This window comes from Esox lucius, chromosome 19, assembly GCF_011004845.1.
Source record: "Esox lucius isolate fEsoLuc1 chromosome 19, fEsoLuc1.pri, whole genome shotgun sequence".
In the NCBI taxonomy this organism is placed as follows: domain Eukaryota; kingdom Metazoa; phylum Chordata; class Actinopteri; order Esociformes; family Esocidae; genus Esox; species Esox lucius.
Genome location: NC_047587.1, coordinates 18,073,371 through 18,097,750, shown reverse-complemented (window position 1 = coordinate 18,097,750; position 24,380 = coordinate 18,073,371). Strand labels below are relative to the sequence as shown.

General features: G+C 40.6%; 1 protein-coding gene across 1 annotated transcript in view; it reads right to left on the bottom strand.

Annotated features, from left to right (window-relative positions):
* LOC109614689 overlaps positions 1 to 24,380 on the bottom strand; it is a 371,347-nt gene that overhangs the window by 248,980 nt on the left and 97,987 nt on the right. Inside the window, exon 3 of the mRNA XM_034288243.1 lies at positions 3,130 to 3,170. The gene's annotated coding sequence lies outside the window, so the exon portion shown is untranslated. The remainder of the gene's footprint in view (positions 1 to 3,129; positions 3,171 to 24,380) is intronic.

Here is a 24,380-nt window from a genome sequence, read left to right as displayed (position 1 = left end):
CTGGACTTTGCACCCATCACACCCATTACACCAATTTCTTCTAGGGCAGTGGTTCTCAAAACCTCTCCTCAAACCTCTACAGCACAGGTGAGATCCTGCAACTAGTCTCTTCCATCTTGGCAAGACAACAGTCAGAGTGCAAAGCATCATTCTTCTGACCACTATAATCTAGTTCAGTCTTCACTTGTTCAACTTCTTCTCAAATCCCTTTTTATGACACACTTTTCATGGGATACTATAACCAACTGGATATAACGACTAGAAATGCATTTTTAAATAAACCAATTGTTTTTACTTCTATCAATAACTTCTATCAATAATTTGAGATTTTTCTGTATTTTGAGGCCTTGGCTTACATTTGTGACTTTTGCAATTCACTGGCTGCATCATGAAATTCTGCTTTTTTCCCATTGACTCACCCTCTGCTTGGCCATTTGGGACCTCTCTTCAGGTTCTCTTGGAGGTCAACAAAATCTCTGGAAGCCTCGGTGTGTTGGCAACAGGACCCCAGACATTTTTTTGGAACTTTTCTTATTATGTCTCCATGGGGGTAGTTGTGCCCGAGACTGCAGGGGCTATGTCGTGCAAAGAAGACTGAATAGCTGGGCTTGCAGTCAAGAACACTTTTATTAAGTGCCTGTTCTCTTTGGAAAGGAAACGGCTTCCTTGGCTCTTCATTCATTAGTGTTGGGATCTGAGAGCCAATGCTCCAAAAAGGCAATTTTGGGGGTCGGGTTTAAGCTCTGTATTATTGCATTCGGTCCCTGAGCCACAAGAGGTCACACTGCCCCTCTTGTACACCATTCGTTCTAAACCGGGTGTCTAGACCTCCAAGGGGTCTCAGAGAGCTGCCCAGGGAGGCGTAGGATCAAAAGCAAAAATTATTATAAAAAATCTAAATTTGTTTTAGCTAATTAACAACATAAATAATCCACTTAGCATTTAATATATATTGTCTTGAAAAAGTATTCAACTCCAACCACCGCTCTGCAGTGGGATCTAACCACTGGTTTGTTTCCCATCTGTAAATTGAGGAGTTCCGCAAGGTTCAATTCTATTCACTCTGTATATAGATGATAACTATGACTGTGAAAATAATTTAGATTTCTATGCTGATGACGTGGTACTGACATTGTAAAATACGACACTACCACCCCATCTCCCGGCCGATCTCATGCACAACGGCAGTCTGATTTTCAACTACTACAAAATGGAATTAGAAACTTCAGGCTGGGGCTAAATGCAAGAGAAATCTACTATGTCCCAAAAGGATTACATTTTACAGAACTCTTACTGAAAGTGTTCCTACTTCTAGAATACATTGGCATTTGGTTAGATTTTCATTTCTCTTTTAAAACACAGTGTTTAGTTGATCTTCAGCACCTTAATCAACATTGTGTTGTTTTTTTCAGCCACATTACCTTTATCACTCCCTCAATCATGTGGTACTGCCATGTGATATATATGCACACATGTGGTGGTGATGTTGATGATGATCAGGGTTTTTTTTTATCAGACATGCAGTCAGCCAGCAAGCCTGCTGTGAAATGTTCTCCAGATGCAAACTGCATTACACTGTAGAGTAGTCACTGTAGTCACAGTGACCCCAAACAAACATATTCCTTGTAAATGAGTAACAGAGAGTATAAAACACAGTTATCTGAGATTTAAGTTTTGTTAAAGAATCTGCTCAAAATTCTTTAAGAAAATGTATTACATTGTATTGCAATATTAAAATGTAATATTGTTATATTGAAAATGTATTACAATATTAAATTGTCCAATTGTTCATAGACTGCAAGGTAACGTCGTACAACTCTTTTGATTTTGTTATGTTCTTTCCTTTTGCGGCTGATGACTAACTGAGAATTCTACTCATTGCTTCCTGAAATAGATTTTAGATGCAACATAATGTTAACTAGGTATAGGTATAATGTTATAATGTTAGTAACCACCGCAACAACAAGTCTGAATGACAGAGGTGCAACTTCTGTCATTTTCTTTCTGCATCCATTCAACATGAAGTTTCTCTAAACTGTTTCTCATATCCAAAGTTTCATAGACAGCTATTTATAGCATTATAATGCATACAACCTTCTATCTGCCAGGGATAATTTAGAGCTCACAATTGGTTCTGCTTGTGGAGTTAAATCATAACCTTGCAGAATAATCTGCAGTGGAGCATCTTCCATTGTACAAAAAACCCTATGTGCTGAATGTATAACCTTACTGAGGGACCACAAACCAAATGTGTATATAAAAGCTTTAAAAAAAATGCATTAAGTAATTTAATAGAATTATGTACATCCCACTGATATTAGATTACCAAATAAATTGTTGTGAAATACTTATTTGTTGTATAGCAACTGGTAAGTTATTGTTTAACCCTAAGTCTTAATAGCTCTTTGCTGAAGCGACAAAGACAGTTTGGAAAACTACACATATTAATGATATGCAGATTACATTCTCAGAACACACACATGAGCAGGCACACAAGCGACATGTCCACACACACACACACACACACACACAAACACAAACAAACCTTATTTGAGCAAGGTTCTAAAAGTAAAGGACTGGCTCACTGTGCCGGCCAGTCGAACACAATTCACATTTGTATGTAAACAAGCTGCCAGAAGGCCCCGCTGTAGGAGGAACCAGTGGCATGGCTCGCAGAGTGGAGCACTCTTGCGTGTAATTAAAGCATGGAGGAGAGAGGGGTAGAAAGAGCAAGTGTGTGTGTGTGGGTTATAGTGTGTGTGTGTGTGTGTGTGTGTACAGGATGCCTGTGCTTGTATAGGAGAGAGAGGGAGCATATGTGTGAGCTTGCATGGCACGTCTGTTTGCTTACTTTTATGATTAGGAACTGATTGTAAACAACAAATGAGTCAGTCCTTATATCATGCAGTCATCAAAATCACATCAGTACAATACTGTTCAAACTTCAAAAGACTTACAGCATGTTAAGAAGCAAGAAAATATCTGCTGTTGTGGTCTGTACTGCTTCCCCATAACATACTGGAGAACTGGCAGACAGAAAACCAAAACACTCTCCAAACTGGTACTTCCATCAAGTATTCATTTGGTTGACATATAACATCTGAACATTTGAAAGACAAGTGTCCATACCTGTGTATTATTCCCGGGGTCTCTCACACGGTCAACTAGAGCTGCAAGTAAGACAAAACACAACAGGTTACTGTTGATGGGTTTACAGGAATAAGTAAGGTGAACTACAGAAATGTTTATTTAGTTGCAGGAAATGTTTCTTGGGCTGATTGTTTGTAATATGTTGTTTATATGCACATAATCTGTAAATATAATCACTATCATACATCAAACAGCCATGAAAGTCCATGACAGGTTTTGATATGCTCATATCGGCACATAAATCACATGGTAAACAATTATCGGGGAAACATTCTTACTACAGCCAGTGAACAAAAATCTCTGAATGCATTTTTAACTGTACCATTAGTGGTGTACAGCCTGAAGCAAAGAGGTTTGTCTTTCCTGGTCATTGGGCAGTTGATGATATTTGACATATTGTTCTTTTCTTCCACTATTGCTGAAAAGGTACAGTGGATATAAAATGTCTACACACCACGGTTTTTGTGATGTAAAAGAATGAGACAAAGATAAATCATGTTAGAACTTTTCCCGCTTTTAATGTGACTTACAATGTGAACAATTCAATTGAAAAACAAACTGAAATCTTTGAGGGGGCAAAATTAAAAATAAAAACCTTACAATAACCTGGTTGCATTACCCATTTACTATTCAACACATTACAGGGGCTGTGAACATAATATTTTATTCCCCTGGTAAGCCCAGTGAGACCAAATTCATCTTTCCAACATACACCTGACAGAGTGGATTTACGCTGATCTCCTGGACTGAGTTTACGATCCCAATGCACCACACCATCACTCATACACCCATCCAACCATACACCCACTGCCCCACACACCCACAGAGTGTGATGGGCAGGCCTGAGTAAATGTGTGTTCAACTGGTATAGCAGTAGTGAACATTTAAAAGGATTTTCCATCCAAAAGGAGAATGATAGTTAATGTCCTGTTTATGACGGTGGAAACGTTTGTGTGTCTGTAAATACGTGTGTTAGTATGTCAGTATGCACAACGATAAACAATGATAAGATACTGTTTCCATTCCATAAGATGGAAACAGTATGCAGTTTTATTAATAAGAAAATTAGCATTGTTGTTCACAGTATCTGTCTCCAGGCCCATTCCTAGAACACTACATTGAGGCCAACCTAGGAGTGCTGATCTGATCTTTTAACTTTGATCTTGCTTTCTTTTTTAAATTAAAAGTTGCTCAATTGCTGAACATGCAGACGCTTCTACATATGTGCCCCTTTAATCAATTTAAGTCACTAACAAAATAAAATATGTATAAAGTGAAGGGGTTTGAATACCTTCCACTGTACAGTAAGTTATCCTTACATGGACTGGTGGAAATGGTTTTCTTATATATTATTGTCTTGGCATTTTGTTAGATGGAAAGCTACATTGTAAACAGAAAGAAAGAATATAATCAAAATTTGTAACTGGGTTTTTCTGGAAGGAAGAAATATTTTTATCTGGGTTGAATAATGGTGATGTTATTCACATGGGAGCCTTGGCCAGTACCCATAAGGTGCTGGATGTGATGTATAACTGAGTTTATCACAAACACACCTATTAATGTGAACTGCACGCACATCTGCTCGATCAGCTTACTTCTCCAACCTGATTGAAGTGAACAAAAACAATCCAAAATGTCTCTTTGATACAGTTTCAAAGTTAACAAAAAAGCAATGCTCAACAAGTGAAGTGGGTCTTCACTTTAGCTGTAAAGAATACATTAAATTCTTTGATGAAAAGATCATAGAAAACAAATAACTGACTCCTCCTTAAATAGTCCCCAAAATCTCAGTTTTCCTGAGAATATCCTGAACCTCCCTGACCTGGTGTCAATGGGGACACTTGCATTTTCTTATACTATATCGCTGGACACGTTCACTAAATAAGTAATGAGTTCTAAACCCCCAAATTGTCAACTAGATACGATTCCAACAAAATTACTAAAGGAGCTATTTCCGGGGCTAGGTCAGCCAATGGTGAACATAATAAATGACTCCCTTTCCTCTGGATGTGTACCAAACTTACTAAAAATATAGGGAATAAAGCCTCTTCTAAAATCTGGATCCAGACATATTAAACAATTATTGGCCAAATTTCGAACTTCCAATTCCTCTCAAAAATCTTAGAAAAATGTGTTTCCCAGCAACTGAATGCCTTCCTGAAGACAAATAATATTTATGAAATACTCCAGTCCGGTTTCAGACCCCATCATAGCACTGAGACTGCACTTGTGAAGCTAACAAATTACCTTCTAATGGCCTCAGACAAAGGCTCTAAGAGACACTGGAAACCGATATTGGGCTACGTGGACATGTTCTAGCCTGGGTTCAATTTTATTTATCTGAAAGATATCAGTTCGTATGGGTGGATGGCATATCCTCTGACAAATCAAAAGTATGTTTTGGTGTTCCTCAAGGCTCATTATTTTTCTCACTATATATGCTGCCTCTGGGTGATGTAATCCGGAATCACAATGTCAATTTTCACTGTTATGCTGATGACACAGTTATATATTTCAATGAAGCATGGAGAAGCCCCAAAATGTGCTACTTTGGAAGCATGCGTTTCAGGTATTAGGAAGTGGATGACAGAGAACTTCTTGCTTTTAAACTCAAGAAAAACAGAAATGCTCATTTTAGGACCCAAGAAACAAATAGCGTTGTTTGCAGATCTCACTGTGAACCTCGACGGTGGCATGGTCGTATCTAAAAAAACTGTAAGAAACCTCGGCATTACCCTTGACCCTGACCTCTCCTTTAATGAACCTATAAAATATATCTCAAGAGTTGCTTATTTCCATCTTCGAAACATTGCAAAAATCTGAAAATGTGAAAAACTGATGCAGAAAAACTAATCCATGCTTTTGTTACTTCTAGATTAGATTACTGCAATGTTATTCTTTCCGGTTACCCTGATAAATCAATAAATAAACTTCAATTAGTGATGAACATGGCCGTTAGAATCCTAACTAGAACAAAAATGTTTACACATTACTCCTGTCCTAGCATCCTTACACTGGCTGCCTGTTAGGGTTAGGGCTGATTTCAAGGTCTTATTGTTAACCTATAAATTAATACATGGACTTGCTCCTACTTACCTCGCTGAAATAATCCAGCCATATATACCTACATGTAACCTTAGATTGCAAGTTGCAGGCCTTTTAATTGTACCTAGAATTTCTGAACAAACCGCCGGAGGCAGGGCATTCTATCATAGAGCTCCACTATTGTGGAATGATTTGCCCATTAAGATTAGAAATACAGACTCAGTGCAAACTTTCAAGTGTCTACTAAAGACTCATCTCTACAGCATGGCCTGTGATTAAGTGTGGTCTGGTCCGGGGGCGTGAAGGGGACCAGAAAGGCATGATACTGTTCACCCTTGCCAGGTGGGCTCTTATTGCCACTGGGATGCACTCCCTTCAATGCCATTCGGGGGCGGAGTCTCTGGCTTGTTGTTGTCTCTCTGTTGAGCACATTGTGCAATTGGGCTGAACTCTGCTGGCAATACTCTGCCCTCATTCAGGGTGGTTGCGGTTGGTGGGTGTCCCTTTGGTTGAATGCTTGGCAATTTCCTGCTTGTTGGGCCCTGTGTCACTGGACCCCCCCCCCCCCCCTACCCCCAACCCCCCCCCGTCTCAGCCCCAAGGTCTTAGCGTACTATATTATTGTGCCGGGAATCAGCCCCCCCCGTTGTCCCAGTCCTTGTCCATTTGGTCATGCTTTCGACCTGGACTAGGTTTAAATAGACTCTGGACTCAGCCCACATGCACTTATTAATTAATGCTCTTTGGGGTTTAAGGCCGGGTGTTTTGTAAAAGCACATTGTGACAACTGCTGATGTAAAAAGGGCTTTATAAATACATTTGATTGATTGAACTGTACAGCTTCCCTTTCTACCAAAAGACTTAGGGACTGGTTAATATATCCCAACTAACAATACATTTAAATGTATGCAATGTAACTGTTTAATGCACCTTTGTGTGCCCCTCAAATTTACTAACCTTTGGACACCCTCGTGGACAAAAATGTGCACGTACAATAAACTGATATTTTTTTCAGTTTTTTTTTTCATAAATCACTAAAACAACTTGAAACCTGCTCAAAACAACCAAACATTCAATCATTTTCAGGATGTTAACCCTTTAAATGCCAGTTTGATTGTTTGAATTACTTCATTATTTATTACAAAAAAACATAAATAAATTAATATTTTCCATATAATAAATATTAGGGACATGGGGCTTTGGTGGTGATTAGAGTCTTGGATATGTCAAAGATTAGCAACAACATTTATTTGATTGCATTAGTATATTTTATGTAGTGCCAGATACTCCCTCTGGACACCTTCGTGAACAAAAATGTCCCATTGACTTCCATTAAAAACATAATCCTCGCTGCCATTAGAGTATAAAACCATGTATTCTGTAATGTAAGCATTTCATTTTGAAGAAAAGTAGTGATATTTGAAATGCTGACTGTATTCCACCACACACACGCACACACACACACACACACACACGCACACATGCGTGCACATACACACACGTGCACACACACACACACACACGTGCACACAAAATCTCTTCTACCAGATTCAACCAGATTCAACCATTTTCCCATTGTAGGCCAATGGATGAAATTCTTGTATTTATTTATTTATTTTGCCATGTGACCACCAAGGTGCCCCAAGGATTTTGGTGTGCACACTTGTGTGTGTGTGTGTGGGCTTGTGGGTGCGTGCATAGGTGCACACATGTGCGCACGTGTGTGTGTGTGTGTGTGTGTGTGGGCTTGTGGGTGTGTGCGCGCATGTGTGTGCGTGGGCGCGCACATGCGCGCACGTGTGGGTGTGTGTGTGCACGTGTGTGTGTGTGTGTGTGTGTGTGTGTGTGTGTGGTGGAATACAGTTCAAATATCACTACTTTTCTTCAAAATGAACTGCTTACATTTCAGAATGCATGGTTTTATACTCTAATGGCAGTGAGATAAAAAAAGTTTTTAATATAAGTCAATGGGAAATTGTTGTCCACGAAGGTGTCAAGATGGTGCAAAAATCATAAACACAGTATGAAAGACATGAAAGAGTTAAAGACATTGGATTAAAAAAAAATAATAATAAATAAGAGTTCTGCCAAAACATCATGCCCCTAGCTGCAACACAGATCCCCAAATCAAAAAAAATGTATTGAGAAAAATGTACAAAAATGCCAGAGGGGCGCACAAGGGGTAATGTATTGTATTTTGTGCTGTATGTTCCAGTGTTAATTTTGCCTCCCTTTTTTTGATTAGGTCTAGTCTTAGACATTTTGACAAAAATATCTGAACGTTTTTGTCAAATTTTTATGACTTGAATGGTGATTTAGTGTAGTTATTGTCAAAATGACAAAAACAGTAAGCCAATCTTACTCAACAAAATGCCTTTATGTTTTAGTCACATTTTAGTCAAATCAAAAGTATTGCCTCATTAACCTAGTAAGCATATCACTGACTTCCAAGTACATAATAGTCTTGTTTTAGTTTTTCAAAACCCATTTTTCTGCATAAACATTGTTGGATGTCTTCTTCCTACAGATACAGCTTTACAACCCTAACTGTTTCTTCTTTCCCTCTTAGCTAGGCCACTGCACTGGTTTCTCTCAACTCTGAGCCATAAACTTCATTTGTGCAGCAATGTTGTCTATTATGTCACAGTGGATCAGTTTGTAAAGCAGAAGATGTTGCTTCCTCTGCTGTCAAATGTCAGTAGAGGCTGTGCCCTCCAGGCTTCTGGTGACCTCTTGGAGGTCCTCCTTATACAAGTGTATAGTGGCCAGTAACAAAACATGTTGTTGGAAGGCATTATTTTCATTCACCGTTTCTGGGGTTGGTCTAGCGAGGCTTCCAGAGTGTCTTTTGTTATTAAATTTTTACCCTAAATTTATTAATTTGGTTAGTAGTATCTATTTATTGTTAACAGCTTGTGACTTGTTTTGGTTTCCTTTTTTGTCGGCAGCATGCAACTCAGTCAGCTGTTAGTTATTCTGTACCAACAAGGCTACGGCGCTCTGTAAAGTAAAAAATCCCTTTTTGAGTGCTTTATTTTGTAAATTGTTTCGAGCATGGTTGATAGGTCAGGTAAACTAGTGGATGTAAATCCACAAGATCTGGTCACCTTGTGGGTTTAACAAAACCTTCAAATCTTTGTCTGCGGGCTTGGGGATTAGTATTTGTGGCCATTGTTACTTAAGAAGATTATCTTGGACTATGTGATGGAAGACATCGCTGGTAGTTCCAATGATAATGTAAAGGACTTCTGATCATTCATCTGAAGGAAAAAAGTAACATTAGATTTAATAAATAAACGTTGATACATTGATACAATACAATAAAAGATTAAATTGTTTAAATGGCCAGAAGAAATGCCATATATTTGTTTTAAAGAAATTGGGTTGAAATCAGAAAACACAGTGGAAACCCAAAAACCAGTCTGCATCTGATGAACAGTTGTTATCTAATCATGTTACTGAGAAAACTAGACAGCTTTCTCAACATTGCTTGACGGCTTAGTTATCATGTTTTATTTAGAGTAACGTTGTAGACACGCTGCCCCTAAATTCAGAGCGAATGTTATACAAAACCAGTCTGTATATCAACTTCTCTGTCATGCTACCCTTGATCAGCTGAACACATACACAGTACAGTAAGTGTTGTGGCAACAACAAATAGTTGGCATTGTAAAAACTCATAATAATGTTAGGTAGGTGCTACTTAGAAACAGTAGCTAGTTAACTAATTTTATATTTTACTCTGCATGTGCTGCGCTGTTAGCACCATCCCTTTCATTTAACAATTTTTGCTGACATAGCTAACATTTGCAAGTTCCGAAAATCATGCTCTAGTGACATTTTTAACCTTACCAAATATTGATCATTGGTGAACAAAGCTCCTTAACTAGTTCTAAAATGCTGCAACTATGACCTGCTTATCCAAGAACGTCAACATGATTTAAATTATTTAAAGATTTATTGATTTACATTTGTTAGACAGTGGACATAATGATCCTGGCGGCACACCACTTCATGACATCATGTGAGTTCCATAAATAGGTTAATTAAGTAATGCAAGACAAACTCCCAACATTACCAATCTCTAAGAAAGTGGGATAAAGCTCTGGAAACTAATATAGGCATTGCTGTCAAGCTAAGGAAGAATACACAGACATATATTGACCTAAAAAATCCGTTGGCCATATTTGTCCTCAACAGTAAGTTGCAAATCTATCTAAGTAGCATGTTCCCTACCCAACTAGTAAGCTACAAAAATAGCTTGTCTGGCACCACTAGCCTAGCCCAAACCAAAAAAGCAGTATACGTACAGGGTACTATTTTGGAACCACTTAAGTTATACTGTAGTACACCACTGTAAATATTATTGAGTATACAAGTACTATTTAAACAGTAATAAGTACACTTCAATGTGCTAAAATGGACCCACTTATTTGCTTTAAATATCCTTATAATACATGATTAATACATGATTGGAAATAGCATTTTAGAAAGACCAAGAAGATAAACATCATGTACATTTTTTGTCCCATTGTTCTCATATTTGCCAATGGAGACAATATGAATGAAGAGCACTCTATTTTTCTGGACTTAATAATTTAAAGTTTGCAAATCTCATAAACAGAGCATATAGATCAAGGAAAATGATATTTATGTATGTCATGTTATGTCATCAGGTCAAACAATGTACTTCAAATTAGATACTTTAGAAATTCTAAATATATTTCTAAGCTTTTATTTTATTCGGACTGCAGGATGGATGGCTGGTTAATCAGATGGATCTTCTGGATCTTCTGGATAGAGGGTGGTCATACCTGGCAGCAACTGCCAGTCCCCTGAACAATTCTGGGAACATCTGCTGTTCCGCGTTGAACACAGTGAAAAGCAGGATGGGCAGCTGTGAGGTTGTGAGCTGGATGAAGTTGCATCATGGCTTATCAGGGAACGCAGTGAATAGCGAAACATTGAGCTTAGAGGCTGTGAGAAAGACCTCTTAGCAAGCAACTTAGTTAGAATGCTGATCTCGACTGGGGTTTTGGTTCTACCAGAAGGTACTGATATTGAACATCTGGTGGTTTTTCTGCTCTTCCTCATTGACGACAGTGAGAAGGGGGATGGGCAGCTGTGAAGTCGGGAGCTGGATGTGGTTGAAGTTGTATCTTTTGCTAATCGGGGGACACCCGGAGTGAAGCGGGGAAAGCAGTGAGCAGCAGGAAAAGGACACTGGGAGACAGACCTGTTTAGAGTCGACCAAGGAACAATGCTGATCTCCTTGACTGGAGTTTTGGATCTGCCAGGCGGAAGAGATGTTGGAGATCAGAATTTATTTTCAGGCGACTCATGGGGAATGCTGATTTCCTCAAGTGAAGTTTTGGTTTGGCCAGGATTCTTGATAACTGGTTGTTTCTCCTATTTTCCACATTCAGTAAAGGTATTTTGCAGCAGCACATTCAAGGCTGGGAGAAAGACCTGTTAGCAGACGACTCATGGAGAATGCTGATCTCATTGGACAGATGACATCACAATAGGCTTGTTATTCCCAGTGTGTAAAAGCAAAGATCAGACAATTTGTTAGATTTTCTGCTACGCCCAGGAATATGAACGCCAACACAGAAAAATCACGTACAGACAGAATCAGTTATTTTACCCAAAGACTTACATTTATCTTGTCTCCCCCTCCATCATCACAATTTTCCAAAATATTTTCTTATTTGGTTAGCAATTAGGAAGTATATAATATGGATATATCCACATGAGGTTCTCTAGGGGACCAAGAGAGGATGGTCTCTTCTGATTAACAAGGATTTTGATGAATAATTATATTCATGATAATTTTACTAGGCATGAGGAGAGAAGTAAACCACATTGTATTTACACAAAGACCATAGTAGGCTGCTATCAAGGATTGTTTTAATGTACAAGAAAACAACAACAAGCCCTTGTTCAAAAAGCCCCCAACTCATATTTCCATCAAAACTAAGACTAAGTCAAATGTCCATTAGTTCAATAGCTCACCAGGAATGTGCTTCTATTTCCAAGGGCAAGATTATTGGTCAACAAAAGGCAGATATTGCAACCTTAATTTAGGGTCCGATTTTGTCCTTAGTTTTCCTCCTGATTGGCGAAATCATTGAGTTGATTTAGCTTTTGCAAGAGTTGCACTCAGAGTCCTTTTCCAAAGGGAATTTAATATTGTTCCAAAACTAATGGATAAAACTTCAATCTGCAAAGTTAGGTCATTGTTTCACTTATAACATCCCCTAAATAATAATACTAAACATGTTTTAATTGAAAGTGAAGTTATTCATTTTGCTTCAACATTTTTACCCCACACAATCATTATATTCTGCATCAAAATTAACTTCTTTCCATTCAGTCTCCTTTTGTAATGATTTCTTCTAAAAGATAGGATATTGCATTTAAAAAAACAAAACTCCTATTTCCCCCCTGGAGTCTGGATTCTGTCCGTTACACAAAGACATTCCCCTTGGCAGGCCTCTGTGTTAATGGTCCCGTCCTGGATGGAATGTTTAAAGTATGTTCTTGCTGTTTAACGGCCTTTGGTAGTGGTATCTAGTAATCCAGGTTGAGTTAGGGAAGGAATTTCTGCTGTATGTCACATCTTTTCATCTCTTAACAGTGTCCTGTCGATGGGCTTTTTGTATGGTCAGTCAACAGCCAGGGATTTGGGAATGGCCTGGTCATCAGATGGTCCCTGCATTGAATTCTCAGCCAGGGACTCTTATCAGCACCTCACAACCCTTTAAAGCAGCTCACTTCACCCCGCATCCCCCACAGCTGGTGCCTATATGTCTGGGAATACCATAAACCTGCTGCTCAAACTCTCTCTGACCTGTATAACCTGTCCCTTAGTGGTTCATAGGCAGTCAGTAGGGTGCCATTCACCCTTCTACACTCCAGGTCACAAACCCCTTCAATCTCTTTCAACCAGCAAAACAAACAGCAAGCTCATCTCCTGCAAACAAATGTAAGGTGTGTGTGTGTGTGTGTGTGTGTAATGGAGTACATGCATATAGCACACTGTAGCCAACTTTTCTCAACAGTTGTTTTTGTTGTTGTATAATCCAAAATGATTATTTTCTCTCTCTCATTTGTCCGTCCTGTCTGAGGGTACATTGACTTTTCCATGTGAGGGAGCGGAACCAGGCATCTTCGCAAACAGTCAGGACAGACTTAACCTTTTCAAGTACGTTTCAAATATCACTTAACAGCCCCCCAGCGTGACTTTATTTGCATGTGGTTACAGTACTGGTGTTCCAGTCTGTGATTATGACGTCACAACACATTTCATCTACTTCTGCACAAAAGCACCACGCTACTTACTAGTTGCGTATCGAATTTCTGATTTCGACAGGTTTAAAGTATGTTAGCAAACGTCTACCGCCAGTAATACTGTTAAAAGGTATACTGAGTAATTATTGACCAACTGTGAAAAATAATTTTCCTTAGTATTGCAGCGCAAAATGTACTGGCATGCTTCTGTTGTCGTATCAATAAAACATAAGCTAACTATCAGACAATAAAATGTGTGTTCATCATTTATTTACTTTATTATTCAGACACTCAAAAAATGTAATGAAAAAATTTATTCTGATTTATACATAATTAGTAATGGTGTCAGGTTCTGGCTGGGGTGCCTCTAGTCATCTCTATATGTGTTGCTATTTAAATATCCCCAATCAAAGGCAGCTGCTCCCTATTGCCTCTGATTGGGGATCCTATTTAAGTTTACATGTGTTTCCCTTAGTTGTCTGTCATTGTTTGGAAGCTGCGCTTCAGTTTCTGATTGGTTACAATTAAAAGGATGTTCCCCAACTCTGCGCTTCGTGTCCTGGCTCATCAGAACCATGACAGAATGACAGACCAAACCAGAACGGCGCAGGAGGGGATCTGCCGGGTGTTTGAACAGTTTGGGGTTGGAGCCTGGACCCATGGCCAAAGGATCCAGAGCCCCAAAGTAGGCGACGACGCCAGCAGACACAACGTCGGCATTCCCAGAGGCAGTCCCCTGTCCCTTGGGGGGTGGGAGGACGAGCCCCTGCCGCCACCTCCTCTGGAGTGGTAAATAGGCTGACATTTTTACATTACTAAGATGCATACATACAGGATGTTAGGTCAGAAGCACCTTATTTCTTTATGAATGAGAGAACGGACTTATAATCAGCACTGTTAATTTGTTTCCATATTTTGTGTTGTTATTTAAATGTCAACACCTGCAAAAAATGTTATGGTTGTATTGTTCTTACTTGCACATTGCTTTACTTGTGTGTTGTGTTTATTGCACATTGTTTTGCTTTCTTAGCCACAATTCCATTGCCTCCAGCGCAAGACTCTACACCTGAATTTGGCCTATGCAAATTAGCTTATAACAAAAAATCTTGTGAAGTGGAATCCTTTTAAAGTGTAATTTCATGGGAGGAAATAGAGGGTATAGCGAGCAACACGCACTTAGCCACCAACCACTGGATTAAATCCATGACTGTATGCCTGAATTTGGCATATACAAATGCCTTATAATTGCCTTATAACAAAAGAAAGATATTGTGAAGTGGAACATGGCATTTGAGAATTACACAGTAGGGTATAAAGAATCCATATAAAGTGTCAATTAACCGTTACAATCAGCAACACATTCTTAGTCACCCACTCCATTGGCTCCAGTTCTATACACTGTAAGTCAAACACGGTCATGCAAATTGCCTTATAACAGAAAAACTAGACTTAGTGAGGTGAAACATGGCTTTGAGAATTATCCCATTTGGTAAAAATAATCCATATACACTGTGTGCACAATTATTAGGCAAATCATATTCCTAAAGATTTATTTTATTGTTGAACAAATACAATGCTCTCAGTCAATCCAAAATATCATTCAACCTCATACCTGAAGGTTTAACAAATGAAAAATTAGTTTTTCCTTCAGGGGAATACATAAATGTGCAGTATTAGGCAACTAAATGAAAAAAGTAGGCAGTAGGTATGGGATTTGAGTTGGACCTTTTTTCAACACGAAAAGGCCTAACTACCTCATCGTTAATGATAGCAGCACATACCAGTACCCCCGCCTGCACATTGCTGGCGCCTGACTCGAAGTGATGCCCTTTATCCATTAGTGATGGCCACAGACCCAACCATCTGGTCCATCAAGAGTCACTCTCATTTCATCTGTCCATGACACCTTTGAAAAATCTGTCTTCAGGTATTTCTTTGCCCAATCTATACACTTCAACATGTGAATCTTATTCAGTGGTGGTCTTCTTTCAGCCTTCTTGACCTTGGTCATGTCTCTGAACACTTGACAGCTTGTACTTCTGGACACTCCAGGTAGGTTGCAGTTCTAGAATATGGTGGCACTGGAGGATAATGGGTTCCTGGTAGCTTCACGTTTAATTATTCTCAAGTCTTTTGCAGTTAATTTGCATCTTTTCTTCTCCATGCATTTTATGCACCCCAGTTTACTATTTGCAACAAAACGTTTGAGTGTCCGGTGTTCACAGCTCAATAGTTTAACTATTTCAAGAGTGTTGCATCTGTCTGAAAGGCATTTAACAATTTATGACTTTTCAGTGTCAGTTAAATCTCTTTTTTGGCCCATTTTACCCGGGGACATGAAGCTGCATTATAATTATGCACACCTTGATATAAGGTGTTATTCACTGTTGCCACGCCCTCCCTCATTACACCAATACCATCACCTGAAAATGATTCAATCCAATGAGCATTCAAGTTTATATGGTTTGGAGTTGGAAAATGTACACAGAAATAATAATACGATCAGAATACTCACTTGCAGCTAATAATTGTGCATGCAGTGTAAATACTTAGTGTCACAGTGTCTGATCATGTCTGACCTTTCCAGCTTATAACTGGCGACCTATTTCACTATGCTTGCCATATAGGAGAACCCTGTCCCATTGTAGCTTGCAACTATATTTCTATTAGTTATCTGTTGGTTTTCAATCTAAAGCTTGAGGAAATTATTTCATTATGTGTCCAGTGATTGACCAGCCTGACCAGCATCACTTGTACCTTTGATATTCTAATGGTGCATTCTAATAATACTTTCTAATCACACCGTTGGGATCGTACTCTTCAGGGACCACTCTAGTCTGATCACACTGGTGTGATCGTGCTCTTCAGGGACCACTCTAATCTGATCACACTGGTGTGATCGTACTCTTCAGGGACCACTCTAATCTGATCACACTGGTGTGATCGTACTCTTCAGGGACCACTCTAATCTGATCACACTGGTGTGATTGTACTCTTCAGGGACCAATCTAGTCTGATCACACTGGTGTGATCGTACTCTTCAGGGACCACTCTAGTCTGATCACACCGTTGGGATCGTACTCTTCAGGGACCACTCTAGCCTGATCACACTGGTGTGATTGTACTCTTCAGGGACCATTCTAGTCTGATCACACTGGTGTGATCGTACTCTTCAGGGACCACTCTAGTCTGATCACACTGGTGTGATTGTACACTTCAGGGACCACTCTAGTCTGATCACACTGGTGTGATTGTGCTCTTCAGGGACCACTCTAGTCTGATCACACTGGTGTGATTGTACTCTTCAGGGACCACTCTAGCCTGATCACACTGGTGTGATCGTACTCTTCAGCGACCACTCTAGCCTGATCACACTGGTGTGATCGTACACTTCAATGGGTTGAGAAAGCTACTGTAAAAACACAGTAAAGCAGATAAATTGACATTCAGCATCTACAAAGGTAGTACAGTCTGGATTTACATTTGAATATAACCGTTCCACTGTTGGCTTCAAAGTTCAGCTTATCCTTAGCTTTTGTTCCTTGGTACAGTTACTGTTATATTCACTGGTCACCTGTGGGAATTGCTTTGGATTTGCAATCTGGCTGAATATAATGCAGGAACAAACGAACAATAACATTGAACTCGCAAATACCTAAAAGCACAGTACCAGTGAAACCCAACCCGGTAAAATGTGAGATTTCAATTTTAAAATGTAGGTAGTTTAGTTGAGCAGGTCTGTCACAAACTAATCTAATCCAATACCCACATGGCAGTAACAGGTTGAAATATGAGCAAACATCAAAAGCAATAAAATACAATGTAATTGAGAAAACAGATGTATAAATGGATAGTAAACTACATCACATTAGTGTGGGGGGTTCTCACAGTCTTGGCAGAAGTAGTTTGGATGATTTCTGTATCTCTCCGTTTTGGCGTGTGTTACACAGAGAAGCTGGGTGGTTCTGTCTGTTACTTGCCCTTAACATGCAGCCAATCTCGGAAGGGGGACTTGAAGAGGGCCGACACAGCTGCACTACTTTTGAAGTGTCTGTAGGGCTAGTGTATGCAATGCATTTGTGTTTCTCAGTGTGCACCAGATGATAAAGCAATCAGACTTCCTTTGCTGATAATTTTCAATATTTACATTTTAACAACGTGACAATAATAGTTGCTGTAGATAATGTGGTGAATAGGAATCTTGGTGAGTGGTTGGTCATGGGGGATAACGGGGATGATATTGTAGGCTGCTCAGGCTTCACAGAACCCCAAATCACCCGGGCTGAAAACCCAGATAACTAAGGTAATGTAGATCAGGGAAGATTTAGCAGATTTAACACAACGTACAAAGTAGAAAAATCTTTCCTCTCTGACATACAGTGGGGAGAACAAGTGTTTGATACACTGCCGATTTTGCAGGTTTTCCTACTTACAAACCATGTAGAGGTCTGTAATTTTTATCTAAGGTACACTTCAACTGTGAGAGATGGAATCTACAACAAAAATCCAAAAAATCACATTGTCCATCCATCTTCTTTCGCTTATCCAGGGCCGGGTCGTTGGGGCAGCAGTCTAAGCAGAGATGCCCAGACTTCCCTCTCCCTAGACACTTCCTCTAGCTCTTCCGGGGGGACACCGAGGCGTTCCCAGGCCAGCCGGGAGAAATAGTCCCTCCAGTGTGTCCTAGGTCTTCCCTGGGGTCTCCTCCCACTGGGACGGGCCCAGAACACCTTCCCAGGAAGGTGTTCAGGAGGCATCCGAAACAGATGCCCAAGCCACCTCAGCTGACCCCTCTCGATGTGGAGGAGCAGCGGCTCCACTCTGAGCTCCTCCCGGGTGACCAAGCTTCTCACCCTGTCTCTAAGGGATCGCCCAGCCACCCATCGTAGAAAGCTCATTTCGGCCGCCTGTATCCGGGATCTTGTCCTTTCGGTCATGACCCAAAGCTCATGACCATAGGTGAGAGCCTTGCGGCTCAGCTCTTTCTTCACCACGACAGACCGATACATCGACCGCATTACTGCAGAAGCTGCACCGTTCCATCTGTCAATCTCCCGTTCCATCCTTCCCTCACTCATGAACAAGACCCCTAGATAATTAAACTCCTCCACTTGAGGCAAGAACTCTCCACCAAACTGAAGTGGGCAAGCCACCCTTTTCCGACTGAGGACCATGGCCTCGGATTTGGAGGTACTGATTTTCATCCCAACCGCTTCACACTCAGCTGCAAACTGTCCCAGTGCATGCTGAAGGTCCTGGTTTGAAGGGGCCAACACGACAACATCATCCACAAAGAGCAGAGACGGAATCGTGTGGTCCCCAAACCTGACACCCTCTGGCCCCTGGCTGCACCTAGAAATTCTGTCCATAAAAATTACAAAAAGAACCGGCGACAAAGGGCAGCCCTGACGGAGTCCAACATGCACTGGGAACAAGTCTGACTTACTGCCGGCAATGTGAACCAAGCTCCTGCTTCTGTCGTACAGGGACCTGACAGCCCTTAGCAAAGGACCCAGGACCCCATACTCCCGAAGCACCCTCCACAGGATGCCACGAGGGACACAGTCGAATGCCTTCTCCAAATCCACAAGTTTGGTTGGGCAAACTCCCATGAACCCTCCATCACCCTGTAGAGGGTATAGAGCTGGTCCAGTGTTCCACGGCCCGGACGAAAACCACACTGTTCCTCCTGAATCCGAGGTTCTACTATCGGCCGTATTCTCTTCTCCAGAACCCTGGCATAGACTTTCCTGGGGAGGCTGAGAAGTGTGATCCCCCTGTAGTTCCAACCCCGGTGCCTTGCCACCGAGGAGTTTCTTGACTACCTCTGTGACTTCATCCTGGGTGATGGACGAGTCCACCTCTGAGCCCTCAGCCTCTGCTTCCTCAATGGAAGACGTGACGGCGGGATTGAGGAGATCCTTGAAGTACTCCTTCCACCGCCTGATGACATCCCCAGTTGAGGTCAACAGCTGCCCACCTCCACTGTAAACAGCGTTGGTAGGGCACTGTTTCCCTCTCCTGAGGCGCCGGATGGTTTGCCAGAATCTCTTCGAGGCCAGCCGATAGTCCTTCTCCATGGCCAGGGCAACTAAGGAGTGGCTCAGTGAGAAGCATCTCAAGGTCCTGGAGTGGCTTAGCCAGTCTCCAGACCTGAACCCAATAGAAAACCTTTGGAGGGAGCTGAAATTCTGTATTGCCCACCGACAGTTACGAAAACCTGAAGGATCTGGAGAAGTTCTGTATGGAGGAGTGGGCCAAAATCCCTGCTGCAGTGTGTGCAAACCTGGTCAAGAACGACAGGAAACGTATGATCTCTGTAATTGCAAACAAAGGTTTCTGTACCAAATATTAAGTTCTGCTTTTCTGATGTATCAAATACTTATGTAATGCAATAAAATACTTCTACATGCTTTGTAAGTGGGAAAACCTGCAAAATTGGCAGTGTATCAAATAATTGTTCTCCCCCACTGCAGAACAGTCAGTCCTTGGAAATAGTAGCACACTAGCAAGATGTGGGTCAATCCCACAAATTCAATTCCAATTCAATTTGAAGTTAATTCTCCACATTCAGCTATAGATTCAGAATTTATTTTTTAATTACATTGATTTATTTACCATTATTTTACCGGGTACGTTGACTAAGAACACATTCACACATCAACAATCTGGTGAATAGTTAGAGGGGGAGGAGAGGGGACAAATGAGCCAATTGGAAGCTGGGGATGATTAGGTAGCCATGTTGGTATGAGGGCCAGATTGGAAATTTGGCCATGACACCAGTTAACACCCCTCTTAAGAACTGTACCATGAGATCTTTAGTGACCACAGAAAATCAGGACACCCCATCCAAAAAACATCGCCCCTCTTTTCTAATGATCAAATGCTCCAAGTCTGAAACGTGATCATTAGACCAGTGGGAAGAATAGCCCTCCATCACCACTTCCAGCAGCATGTGTCTATCCATCCAGGGACCGAGCAGCACCCACCCTGTTTAGCTTCAGAGGAATACCAGCAGTGGGATGCAGAGTACTATGCTGCCAGTAGTATCTCATAATAAAATGGATGATGTCGTGTTCCGGGAACCAGCTTACTTACTATGCTCACAGTGATTGGATAGGGGAGGGGTCTCCTGCAGTGAATTCATCATAGCAATACTGTAGAAGCTTGTCATGTTGCCATATTGAAATAAAGATACTCAAAAAAATGTAGGCAGTGTCACTGCGTCACTGATAAAACATGAAAACTTGAATCATAGTTAAGATATGTACTTCTTTGATGGTACTATAATTCATACAATAATGTGTCCCAGGAATAGCACCAATTGCACAGGGTAGTACAGCTATGGCCATGAAATCTGCTTTGTTTCTTTGAAGTTGGCGAAGATCAAGAGGAAACCGAATGATTTGTTCCAATAGGAATTTAGTCTAATTTTAAATAGACTCTGGATTTAGCCCAGATAAATGTATTAATTATTCCAATTGGACTCTTAAAATCTCACCCGGCACAGCCAGAAGAAGACTGGTCACCACTCTGAGCCTGGGTCCTCTCTAGGTTTCTTCCTAAAATTCAGCCTTCTTAGGGAGTTTTTCCTAGCCACTGAAATTCAACACTACTGTTGTTTGCTCCTTGGGGTTTAAGGCCAGGTGTCTCTGTAAAAGCACTGTGACAACTGCTGTTGTAAAAAGGGCTTTATAAATAAATTTGATATACAGTGGGGAGAACAAGTATTTGATACACTGCCGATTTTGCAGGTTTTCCCACTTACAAAGCATGTAGAAGTCTTTTATTGCATGACATTTTTATCATAGGTACTCTTCAACTGTGAGTGACAGAATCTAAAAAAAAAATCCAGAAAATCACATTGTATTATTTTTAAGTTATTAATTTGCATTTTATTGCATGACATAAGTATTTTATAAATCAAAAAAGCAGAACATAATATTTGGTACAGAAACCTTTGTTTGCAATTACAGAGATCATACGTTTCCTGTAGTTCTTGACCAGGATATATTGCAGCAGGGATTTTGGCCCATTCCTCCAGACCTTTCTCCAGATCCTTCAGGTTTTGGGGCTGTCGCTGGGCAATACAGACTTCAGCTCCCTCCAAAGATTTTCTATTGGGTTCAGGTCTGGAGACTGGCTAGGCCACTCCAGGACCTTGAGATGCCACTCCTTAGTTGCCCTGGCTGTGTGTTTCGGGTCGTTGTCATGCTGGAAGACCCAGCCACGACCCATCTTCAATGCTCTTACTGAGGGAAGGAGGTGAGCAGGGGGACCTTGTGTGCGCTGCAGGATTTTAATCCATGACAGCGTAGTGTGTTACTAATGATTTTCTTTGAGACTGTGGTCCCAGCTCTCTTCAGGTAATTGACCAGGTCCTGCCGTGTAGTTCTGGGCTGATCCCTCACCATCCTCATGATCATTGATGCCACACGAGGTGAGATCTTGCATGGAGCCCCAGACCGAGGGAGATTGACGTCATCTTGAACTTCTTCCATTTTCTAATAATTGCGCCAACAGTTGTTGCCTTCTCACCAAGCCGCTTGTCTATTGTCCTGTAGCCCATCCCAGCCTTGTGCAGGTCTACAATTTATCCCTGGTCTTGGCCATTTTGGAGAGGTTGGAGTCTGTTTGATTGAGTGTGTGGACAGGTGTCTTTATACAGGTAACAAGTTCAAACAGGTGCAGTTAATACAGGTAATGAGTGGAGAACAGGAGGGCTTCTTAAAGAAAAACTGACAGGTCTGTGAGAGCTGGAATTCTTACTGGTTGGTAGGTGATCAAATACTTATGTCATGCAATAGAATGCAAATTAATTATTTAAAAATCATACAATGTGATTTTCTGGATTTATGTCTCTCACATTTGAAGTGTACCTATGATAAAAATTACAGACCTCTACATGCTTTGTAAGTAGGAAAACCTGCAAAATTGGCAGTGTATCAAATAGTTGTTCTCCCCACTATACAGTACATAGTTTGTCTGCGCTGCATAGCTGCATTTTCCCTGTGTCCAAGTAGTGTAGATTTGTCACAACCTTGATCTCTGGGGTTATTGGGTTGTTTCTGTTGGTTGGTGAAGTGACTGCATCCCTGACTACCTCTACTATGATCATAATACCCTTGTGATTAAGGTGATACCTTGTTAAAAGCTCAGTATCATTAAACATTTCTAAAACATTAACCTGATTACGAGGTGGATTGCAGGCAGCAGCTCTTTTAGGATTGTTTGTGACTTGGTCTTAGTGACTTAGTAGTTCTCTTGAATATTTCAACCTCTTCACAGATTTGGGACCTGGTTTTAGCACTAAAATACTTTGTGAATTACTAATTTGCATGCTTTTGGGGGTAATATAGGCTAGATCAAAGATTCTCTCATTTTTTCACTTTATGAGAAAGTGAGTTACCATCACCTATATTGATTGTTATTTTATCAATGTCATTTACGAATTCATTCAAAAACAAATGTTTTCAGTCTTTCTAGCAATTGCTCAATTCTAATGACCATTCGAATTAGTAAGTTAGTAGATTCTAGTAAGCCTATTACCGGCTAATAAGCTGTTAACCACTACGCCACTGTGCTATACATTCGCCCAGTCGCTAGACACCATTAAGCATTGTGTTTAACTGACTAACGTTTCTTATTAAGTTTACCTCCACCACAAACAGCATCTATGAACTGAACTGTATGGCTTTTGCCACTGGCCGTTTTACAAGTGGTGAACATTGTTGCCTTTCTGGATTCAAACCCAGGTCTCCCACGTGAGAGGCTGCATCTTTAATTGCAGGCAGGCTGAACTAGGCTTGCCTGGTTCCTTTTCTGGTTTTTGAGAGTTATTTCTAAATCAGCAAGTTTTGTAAATATGACCCCCTATTGAATGAGAATAAACTTGAAACATCATGAATGTAATAATTCAGCAAAGAATAAATGCATTTACACACATAATGTATGTTGGTATTCAGTAGGTACAGGTTTCCTACAATAACCACACTGAAGCAGAGTTTCCTATGATCTAGTAATACAGGCCCTTTCCCATATCCATCTACCTGGTATAGGCCACTGCTAAACCTCAAACACTTTTGTGGCTGGAAGAAGTGGAGCTCACTGAGCAGACAGAAGATTTGGCTTCCCTGTGCCTACCTTTTCTCTGTGCAGTTGTACATATTGTCTGAACCAAGCTGCTCAAATAGTGGACCCCGGTACAATTTGATTACTCAAGAAAGATTAATTATGGAGGTCATCTTTTCTATAACACTTGATATGAAATAATCATAGGCTTGTAAGGGATAAAGCAACAGAACAAACACTATCACTAAATGCTAAAACAGTATGAAACAAAGCATTTGGAAAATGAGTCTACCTCAAAATATGTTGCTATTTGCAACCATCATTTGTAACATACAGCTCCGGAAAAAATGAAAACCAGTGCACCTTTTTCTTTCCTTTCCAAAAAAGCTGAAAAGGAAAGTTTTGAGTGAGGAACAGAAGCGTTCAATTTGCAATGGTCTCTTAATTTTAACCCTTCCGTTCCTCACTCAAAACCTTCCTTTTCGACTTTTTTGGAAAGGAAAGAAAAAGGTGCAGTGGACAATTTTTTTTCCAGAGCTGTATATGCTAGCTAGGAGGTGGCAGCATGGTGACCTAGTTGTTGGAGGCTCTGACCAGTAACCAAAAGCTCATTGGCCAGGTGAATAATCTGTTGTTCTGTCCCTGAGCAAGGCAGTCAACCTAATTGGTCCCAGGTTGTTGCAGAACATGACAATGTGTTCTCAGTTATAATTAAAATAATTGAAATCAAGTTTGGCATTTGGGTGTGCGGACCTGCGAGCCACTGCTTCACCCCATAATCTGAATCTTGGTGATGAGATTAAAAATGCTTAAATAATCCA